The following is a 10,616-nucleotide window of genomic DNA, read 5'->3' on the forward strand; positions in this document are numbered from 1 at the left end:
TCCGCCCCCCTGTCGTCTACGACAAACGGATTCCCCGAAACTAATAGTACCCATAACACCCCCATAACTGATTACAGTTAGAGCACCTGTTATGGCCATTAGTTCATAATAAGTGTTATAATTGTAGGATTAAGTCGTAAAGATAATAAGAATCCTATAGAACCGACAATTTTCCTCAGGGAATTTCATACAAATACGTAGCTGAACATGTGGTCGATTATGACGTAATTGGAAGTTTAAAAATTATTTTCATTGCTTGATCTTTTTCCATGAGGAAAACCGTTTATGAAAAAAATCATGAATGACCGAAACTAAGACAAAAAATCAAAACTTTATTAGTTTTGATTTTTTATCTATGTGAAACTTAGGTACTCATTATAATCTGTGTCATTAATTTTATTAGTGTTATGGGGTGTTATCGGTAAACCACTTTCAGTGTATTTCTTTGAGTACTGCAGTTCCGTAAGACCTTTGCGAAAATCTACCATAATAATATTTTAAAATATTTGGCTACACAATTTTATAAGTACTGATACTCAAGTTTCTTACGTCACAAGGAACAGCTACGCGTGAGTGATGCCTCTGATATGCAAGCAAAGCAAGCAATGTCAGATTGGGTATGTTTTTTCGTAATTTTGGGTAATAATTTTAAAGTAATTTGAAGATATGTAAGCAATTTTTTGAGTTTTGTTATTTTTGTAAATCATATAAGTACATAAATTCAGTAGAATATACGAATGAAGTTAGCAACGTAGCAGCGACGTAGAAGAGGGCGGTTGTTTTTTGTTCTATGGCGTAGCGAAAACCGATATAATTTTGTATCTAATTGTATAAAAATGAACTAAACCATATCAATTTGTAGAAAAATGTACATTTGGGTAAAAACATTATTTAATCAATTAATGAAATAAAATATTATATAATTTATTAATGTTCTCTACCTGTAAAATTTTGTGATAAGTCGAAGAACTGGTTGGAAATAAATTATGTGGTTACTTTGTGTATTTACTTTATTTATATATTATACTACTACTGTGTACATTAGAAACAAATCAAATTAAAATAGAAATTTTGAATCATAAAATGATAATCATATAGCCAACCATGATAACGTTCTAAATGTCAAATCTAATGTAAAATCATAATTATCAGTAGTATAATTACCCAAAATTAACAGTCGTTATGAGCTCCATTCACAAGCATGACATTTACCATAGATATTAGAAAAAAATAATCTGGCTTACAACGTCGCGCGTTGGAGCATTATGATTGTTTTTTTGAAGCCAAACCAGTAGACTGCCAGTACGTTTTAATCAACGTAGATCATACGATCTATTTACTTTTATTCGTCATTATATGATGATAATGAATGATGAATCTTTCAAAAATTAGTACAGCTAAATACTTTGTCCCTTTCAATAGCAAAATTATGCTCGCTCAAACGTTTCTATTCCACATTCTAGATATCGTTGACGTCTGTTTTTTAGATGTGACCGAGGATCTGCTAAATAAACTTGAGTGTTTACAAAATTTAGTAACTAGATTTATTTTCAGCTTACATAAATACGATCATGAATCTTTGTCTTTGATTACCGCGGTCGTTTAAAGAGGCTCTCAGTGTGACATCGCCTTGGGGTAGGTACATATCCTGTTTGTTCTTTATAACATCCTTAATGATTACAATTCTCCTATCTGCCTTCGTTCCCGCTTCCAATTGTTACCCCTTCCTTTCAGACCAAGGCGTCTTTGCTAAAATTAGTCGAGGGTAGGTACTGAAGTCTCCTAGCTCTAAAATTCTTTTTATAGGTAACTCTTTTGCATTTCAGGGAAGAGTAGTAGTTAGTAATGCGAACTACCATTCCCATTGTTAGCAATATATCCTGTTAGGTCGACCACCACGTGGTTCTTCCTGGAAACCATCGAGTTGAATTATGATAGGCTGACTGACCCGCCTTTTCATCTCACCTCACTGGTGTCCCGCCAGCGTATATCGTAGGCGGAGGCGGGCCTACCACTCCATTGTTATCTATTAAAAAAAAATCATTCGCATTCTGTAATGTACAGCTGTGGAATAAACTTTCCTTGAACATTCAAAATCGTCCCTCTATAATTTGTCATCATTGTGTTGTATGTATGTATTAGTGCAACAAAGAATATTTATAATTATTTCCTGTAGTCGGTAGATCTTAATAGCAATCCTGGCAAATAAATGAAGTACGGTGTTTCCTTCCTTAAAATTTAGATCTGATTCATGTAACTTCAAGTGTTCATTTGAACGATGTGACTGAAGCATAGCTTCTAAAGTCTGTTGATCAGCACAAAATCGATCATTTTTTTCATAATATGTACAAAATCGTTATAACTAAATCTTATTGGGTTCAGGTTAACTTTTAGATTCAAATAGACCTTCTACAAATAAGAATAAATTCCTAAAAGCGCCTTGGACTATTTACTGTTGTTATACATAACTTTAACATCTGTTAGTGATAACTAGGGGCGATTCTACATAAAGCTAGCGATGCAAAATAAAACAACTCTTTAAAAAATCTCAAGACAAAGCGGTCTCTTGATATATTTAGTATATACTAAAAATTATAAATATTTTAGTAGCATTTATCTAAAAGCTTCCTAAAGAAGTACATAATATAGTTATATTATGTATTTAGATTTAGTGTCTTGATGATATGAGATTATTAATGATTTGACTATCCCGCAAGGGATTGACGTAGAAGATAGATATATGATTTAATAATATGACAAATACATTGAAATTCAAATGTAGAGTTCAGTTTAATTTATGTTACAACAATTATTACCCTATTTACGACATTTTTAAATATACTTACTTGTTTATATAGGTATTGGTGTTATGCAATATCAATTAGTAAATTTAATCAACAGTTATCTACCTAACTATAAAGATACAAATGTAACTTTTCCGTACCCAGATGTGCTAACTATAAACAGCTTGTCTCAAGTTTTTAATAAGCTTATCCCATTTATCAAAAATTTCATGTAAAGATATAAATAATGTTAGAAATTATATATTATGACTTAAAATTCTAAATATTTAGAAAGTATAATTATATTTTTTTTATGTAATTCTATACAAACGTACATACTTTGTTTTTATTTATAAATAATCTGTCTAATTATAATTGTAAATAAAGCAAAAAAAAAATTATAAAAAGTAATTTAATTTAGAATTTTCTTTAATAGTTTTTATCTGTTCATTACAGTTAATCAGTGTACAATGGATAGGTAATGGGAAACGTGAATTTCTATATATAATATAAGCAAACAGACGCGCGTAACTATAAACCACTACTATTTAGACCAAGATATTTTGCATCGTGTAGTAGACTATAAAATACTTTGTAAACAATGATTCTACGAGTGGGAGCATCTCCTCCATATATGTATGGCGAGTAATTGGTCGATGCGACGGTACAAATTTAAACAAGCCGCATATCAAGTTGTTATCTGTCAAGTGTAAATAGTAAGGGATTTTTTTTTTTACAACACGGGGCATGCGGCTAACCTGATGGTAAGTGACTACCGCCGCTCATGATCACCCACAACACCAACGGCATTGCAGGTGAGCTGCCAGCCTTTTAAAAAGGAATATGCTCTTTTCTTGAAGGTTATGATGTCAGTTCAGAAATACTGTTGTTGGAAGTTGATTCCAAAGAGTGGAAGAATGTGCCTTGAAAAACGCACGGTTGATGATCACCACTCATCCAGATGGTTGGGATGAAATTTTAGTTTATGGCGGGTTGTACGGCAGTGAAAGTCAGCAGCAAGTATCAATCCGAACAATTCCTCAGAGCATTTCCCATGATGAATTCGGTAGAAGATGAGCTGAAGCTGCACAGAGATGCAACATCTCTGTGCAGCTTCAGTGGGACGAGTCGGATAGTAAGGAGCTGATTAACAACCTAATTCAAGCCGCCCGACTTTGAATGCGGTCTAACGGAAGGAGTTGGTACTGTGGCGCTCCTGCCCATAGGATGGAACGGAATATCTCGATTCCCACTAAAAATGGTTCAGTGACAGAGGACACGGGAACCAGATTGCTCGACTATGAGTCACTGACTTCAGTCTATAAATATTATATTCTTTGCAATAATTTGTAGAACTCAATATAACAGAGCTATTTACAAACAAGGTGACAATTTATTGATATATGAAGTTCTCATCGTGCTAATGAGAATTAATTGCGATGTAAGTGTGTCGCCTGTCATGGCCTGTTCGGAGGGATGTCGTTATATGCAATTAATTAAAGGTAGCGAACTCTCGTAAACACGCAATCAGCTTGTCACTGCACTAGTTTTATATAAAATACCTATAATTCTTACATAACACGTTTACCGAATTTCTGTGGCAGTGTAATGTCTATCTATAATATTTTATTGGAAAGAAAATCTGTCTATGTGTGTAAATGCCCCGTATAATCGGGTCACGTTCGTTTAGCGCTATTTACATCATGTTTTCGTTATCATCCCTGTCTATTTCGCAATTTAATTGGTATCGATAAGTTTGAAAGCTGTCAAGTGCCGGCTGGCCTGCCGGCGCCGGCGCCGCCGTATCCAGACGTGTTCGGGAATCTCGATCTATTTATAGTCAATCGCATTATCATGTTACTATTAATGGACGTATGTCAATAAGATTGTCTCATTTTAATTACATAAATATTAAGCCTAATTTTGTTTGTTCGTTTGCATAATGACATTGATAGTAGCTTACTTAGCCGATAGTTTTTCAATGATAATGGCTCGTGATATACCTACTTATTACATATTACATCATACATATTACTTCCTTTATGAAGTAAATTTCCTGAAAATGTCAAATAAAAAATTGTAAACATAACGACAGCCATTTTGGTGTCAGGAAAGGATGCCCCACCAGCTGTTTATCCATAAATACAGGTTACCGATATTGAAATTCAAAATGGAATGGTAATCCACTACCAGTGAGTGATGATAGCTGAGAATGGAGTCAGGTTACTTGACCTATTGTGACGAATGCACTAAAAAAAGAACCACTGATGTTTCCTAAGGAGAGGGGATCACGTGGAGTTCTAGCCAGTGGGGTAGGTATATTGTTAGCAATAGAATTGTTAGAGTCCTTACTAATGATCCCCACCACCGATCTTGAGTTAGGCTGAAAATCATTATGGTTAATTCAGCACGATAGGCCAACTGCCCTGATTTTATCCTCGTTTTATAATGCTTCGCTGATGCTTCGTTATTGTATACCATTAGCATATAGGCAGGTCCACCATTCCTTTTTCATCCATAAAAAAGACTTTCATTTTCACCTATCATCCCTAATCGCTACAATAGGGTGGGGGGAGGGGGGGATAAGTAATTATTTCTAGTAATGCGTATTACGAGTCGCATTACTAGCAATATACCCTGTCAGGTCGACCCCTTGGAAACCATTTTGATGAATACACCTGGAATTGGCTATCTGACCTGATTTTTCATCCTTACTTATCTGCCCTCACTGGTGCCTCGCCAGCGTATACCGACAGGGCAGGCGGGGTTACTATTCCATTACCATCCGTAAAAAAAAAACACTAGAATAAACTGATTATTTTTCACCTAATAAAAAAAGTAGTTAATTTATATAAATAATGTACGAGTACTTATCTACTTGCTTAAAATGCTCAGTATAATTTATATTAACAATCTAGAACTTGACAAGGTCAGATCGTGTCTTGTTTAGCTATTAGTGTCTAATAAACAACGCCTCATTAAATTAATGCAACTAAGTGACAGACATAGTCCTCTGTTACTGCCCTCTGACTCAACTGAGATTGATCTTTTGTACTGTTATTTGTTTTTTATTCTTTTATTTTTAAATAATAATAGGAATTATTATTTATTTTATTAATAATAAATTGTACTGAAACTAGTTTATACACATTTTTAAATCGCGATTGGGACTTAACGCATCACGATTACGGGTAAATAGTACCTACACACCTGATTCGAGGCGGGGGAGTCGGAAGGGATTGTTAGTAATGCGGGACTATCAGTCCCATTGTTATCAATATGCCTCTGTCAAGTCGACTTCCACGTGGTCCTCCCTGGAAATCATCATGCTGAACTCCTGGTGTATTCTTCACGGTGGGCTAATTGATCTGCCTTTTCATCTCACCTATCATTCCTCACTGGTGCCTCGCCAGCGTATACCGTTATCGCAGGCGGGTTTACCATTCCATTTTTAATCAAATAAAAAAAAACGCACCTGATTCTGTATTGCCGACATTTTTATATAAAATTTAAAATTGTATATTTCTACAGTAGGTATATCTTGTAATGTATGTAGAGTCCTTATTGATTTTTAATGTTATTAAATAACAACAATGGAATGATAAATTATGCTCGCCTTTGTACATTTGCTTTCCATTGTCATATATCCGTATGCATTATTAGTGTATATAAAAAAGTATAAACAAATCATCTACAAACCGAAATTTCAATGATTATATAGATGTTAGAATGCTTGTAGGTAGTCAAATTGTTATTACTAGGTATATAGAAATGTAATATAGCTCATTCATTTATTTTGAGCAAAGTTCAGTATTAAAGTTACATTGTATGACTCTTGTTATTAGATGACCTGGATCCTCAATCCGTAGCTGAACATCTAATAATGAGGTTGTTTAATGATGACACGCTGACGAAGATTAGATTTTAGATTTTGGAAAAACTTTGGAGGATACGTCTTGGTAACTGTATGAGCTGGTTTTATCGTTTTCGGTTCCATTTTAATTGCCAAGGAGTGTAATGTTTTTTCTTTTCCTATGCTCCTAGACAACCTGGAACTCTTCAAGTCGATGGTTAATAGATATAATTTATATAAACGTGCTTCATTTTAGTATTACCATTCATTTCATTTCAGCCATTATCCGTTCATTGCTGGACATAAGCCTTCCCCGTAGACTGCCATCAAGAATGGTTCAGTGTCACCTGCATCCACTGACTACCTGAAATGCATTTCAGGTCGTCTCTCCATCTAGTGGGGAGTCGTCCTACACTGCGTTTGCCCGTATGCGGTCACCACTCATCCCTATCGGTTGTCGGTTCATCGAGCTATGTGACGAGTATTATCGTTACTGACCAAGAATATAAAATGTTCGTGTATAACGTAGATACTATATAGGCCTCTCGTTTTCTCGGAATGTCTGTTAAATATGGTTCTCTTTGTAAAATTAACTAGATATATTGTTTTGTTTAGCATGAGATCCCTTTACAATGCCTTACATACAAGTTATTTTAAGAGATCCATTGATACATTGTATTTGTTCATGCACCATAAAAACTTACCAGTAAAGGCCATAAATTGTAGCTACTGACATGAAAAGGGGCGACCAAGTCTTTAGATATTCTAGTAACTATAAAACGTATCGCTCTCTCTGGGTAGTCTTTTATTTGTATGCCTCTAGCAAATTATAGACTTCACAGGTTTCATGAGTCGTAAGAACTGAGCGACTCATCGATGTCTACAGTTCAGCCGCCAGTTTACGATGTTATGACTGGAAATTTAGCACGCTGTACGCGAGGAATGGCGAGGATCGATGTTTTGTTATCGTGCGCTCTTAAACAACGCCATGTGTGTTGTATATAGTGTATACACAGCCAGACAAAGATTATTGAGATAAAATTTTACGATGTTACTATTACGAATACAGTAACTGTGACACCAAATTGCAACCGTTTATGTGCAGCGTGTCGTGGGCAGAACAAGAAGCAATAAAACATTAATCAGTCAAATGTCAACGTGGGACCCAGCGTTATGAGAACTACGCCGAAGATTGTACGGTACGTTTTGTTTTGTGACTGTTACACAATACAATAGTGGTAATAAGTGTAATGTGTTGTTATATCATTGTTTATTATTAACTTCGATACTTTTATGACGCGGTGACGGGAAAACCGCGAACATAATAGTTCTAGTTGCGGTAAAAGTGTTAAAATGCAAAATATGACAAACAGGTACTAAGACTAACGACTGCCGGTAACGGTAACGAGAAACGTACTCGTATGTTTATTGTTTCCGAAAATGAACTCTTAGCAGTACATGATGTAATGTCGTATGTTAATAAACAGGTAAATGTTAATTAGGTAGAATATAAATATGGATTATTTAAAATTACCGACTTTTGAGGAAATATTGAAGTACTTATTATCGTTGATATATTTTCGAAAATATTTCTAATTTCGTTCAGTTCATACCTACATCCTAATTATCTACGTTGGTAACATCTTGTCATCAAAATATTGATATTAGCTATTGCCTGCGACTTCATAAGAATGGTTTTTGAACATAGATGGATAATTACTAACATACTTAAGATAAAACATACATCACATTTTAAGCTATACTTTCAGAAATGCAGCGAGCATTTAATATAGTGCAGTTTTTGCGTACTGTTGGAACAAATATACAGACATACGAAATAAAAAAAATTGCTTTGTCTTCTATCACTTTAATTAAGACTCCGTATATAAAATACGCATATATCCTTCATACGCTTTCTGTTTTTACCTAATGGTTAATTGGTAGTGAATGCCATATGGCATTTAGCTCACCATTTGTACAAAGTTTTATTGTTCAATAAAAGATAAATAAATAAAAATTTCTTTAATATATTTTATGTACAAACGTAGTTTATTTATAATGTTATTATTGGTATTATCGTATTAACAAGATAAATGTTTCAAATTCAACATTTTTGTCATTTATCGACCTACGTTTTTGTAGTAAAAATGTTCAGTTTCGTTAGTAGAATACTTCCCTCAAAAGGTTCTAATGGTTTCGATTATACCATTTACTTTGCATACTGTATTTTACGCATGAGGGATATTATTAGCGTCATAGTGAATCTTATAGAACTTTTAAAACGGCGAGCACAAAGATCATAGAAAGGTTTCAGTGTCACAGGTTTTTCTGCCTGATAAAGCCCGTCTCTCAATAATAAAAATCTTTTATGTGCTCATGGTACTTTTGACTTCTATAGGCGACGGTCGTCACCTTCTATTATAGGAACTAGCAGCTTATAATTTTTCATTCTAAGTTGTCATTTAAAGAAGTATGAAAATATATTATAAAATCCTTAATGTGTTCAAAAATGGAGTTATAAACTTTCAAGGTATTTATATATTGAAATCGTGCTATTATGAGGTGACGAAACCAACAGCCCTCAACGCCTCTGCTTTTATTATCCGCGATTACCTTCTAATAAAGTATGATATATTACTCGTAGTACATGCAAATGTGTGTAACGTGCGTATGTGGTAGGTACATGGAGAAAACGACGGCGAACTTATCCAAATGTTATATAAATAGCAGTACGGGAGACGTGGGCTGCGGTGGCGGTGTGAGTCGCAACTCGCGACCCGGTTACACGCAAATGCCTTCATAGGGTTATCACAAACTAGCTTTACATTTCCACAATACTTATTTACATAAAACTACCACTTGTAGAGTTCTAATTACAAATTGATTAGAAAAATGTAACCACCGCAATAACTCGATCCGATAGTTTGAGTCTGACTGGCATTTCAATATTCCTATTATAATTATAAATACGATAACCGCTTACAATTAGGTGAGTCGTATGTTTGTTTGCCATCCCAGTGGTATATAAGAAAAATTAAATATTCGTGCAAATTTAAATTACGAAATAACATCATTGATGGAAAACACTGCTAACAAACTAAATTAATATGAGTGTTCATCTTCTGACATGCTATTTGCATTTATGATTTAAAAATATTAGACATGTCGAGTGTTGAATTTACTATAACAGAAACAGTCGAACAAATGGCTGATTACCGTATCAGGTAACCCTAATGGCGTAATCAGCCATTAGATAGATATCCATTAGATAGGGTAGATAATTAAAATACTATGGCCAGTTCAGTGCATAGGTATTTAGATTATCTTAATTACGAATAAGGAGGTATTAGAACTTAATACGATAACAACCCTATTTAGTATGTGCATGATAGGTAGGTGACAGTTGACGAATGTCCTGTGGCTAGCATGCAAATACAATATATTTTTTACTGACCAAAATTGTGGTAGATAAGGGTGTAAAAGCTGACAACCCTATGTAAATATGTGTGACTGACCCTGTGATAATATCCTGCGGCTAGTGTAACTGGTGGTCACTGGGCTCTGCTGTACACTAACGCAATACGAGTTGTTATCGATAAAAATACTTTCTGTCTTATTTATTATTATTTTTTTATTTTGAATTAGACATACCAACAGTATACATATTATACATAAATTGAATAACATTAGTGATAATAATATATAATATTATTTCTTTAATATTTGTTAATAACGGATAACAGAATTTCCTTATTATACCTATATATTGGTTTCGTTATTTGTTTATGTAATTAATTATTACCAATGCAGTGCATTTCGTATATAGCACAGCGGTCGTTTTTCTTACAAAATGAACCTCGCGTTGTCTGCACTGTAATTTACAAGCATCTACCTATTACTTTACTACTATTTCGTATCATTTTAGTTTATTATGTTACAGCATTGCTTTACCTGAGGAATACTGATAATCACCGTTTGCC

Source organism: Galleria mellonella, unplaced genomic scaffold, assembly GCF_026898425.1.
Source record: "Galleria mellonella isolate WM207_F2 unplaced genomic scaffold, CSIRO_AGI_GalMel_v1 utg90, whole genome shotgun sequence".
In the NCBI taxonomy this organism is placed as follows: domain Eukaryota; kingdom Metazoa; phylum Arthropoda; class Insecta; order Lepidoptera; family Pyralidae; genus Galleria; species Galleria mellonella.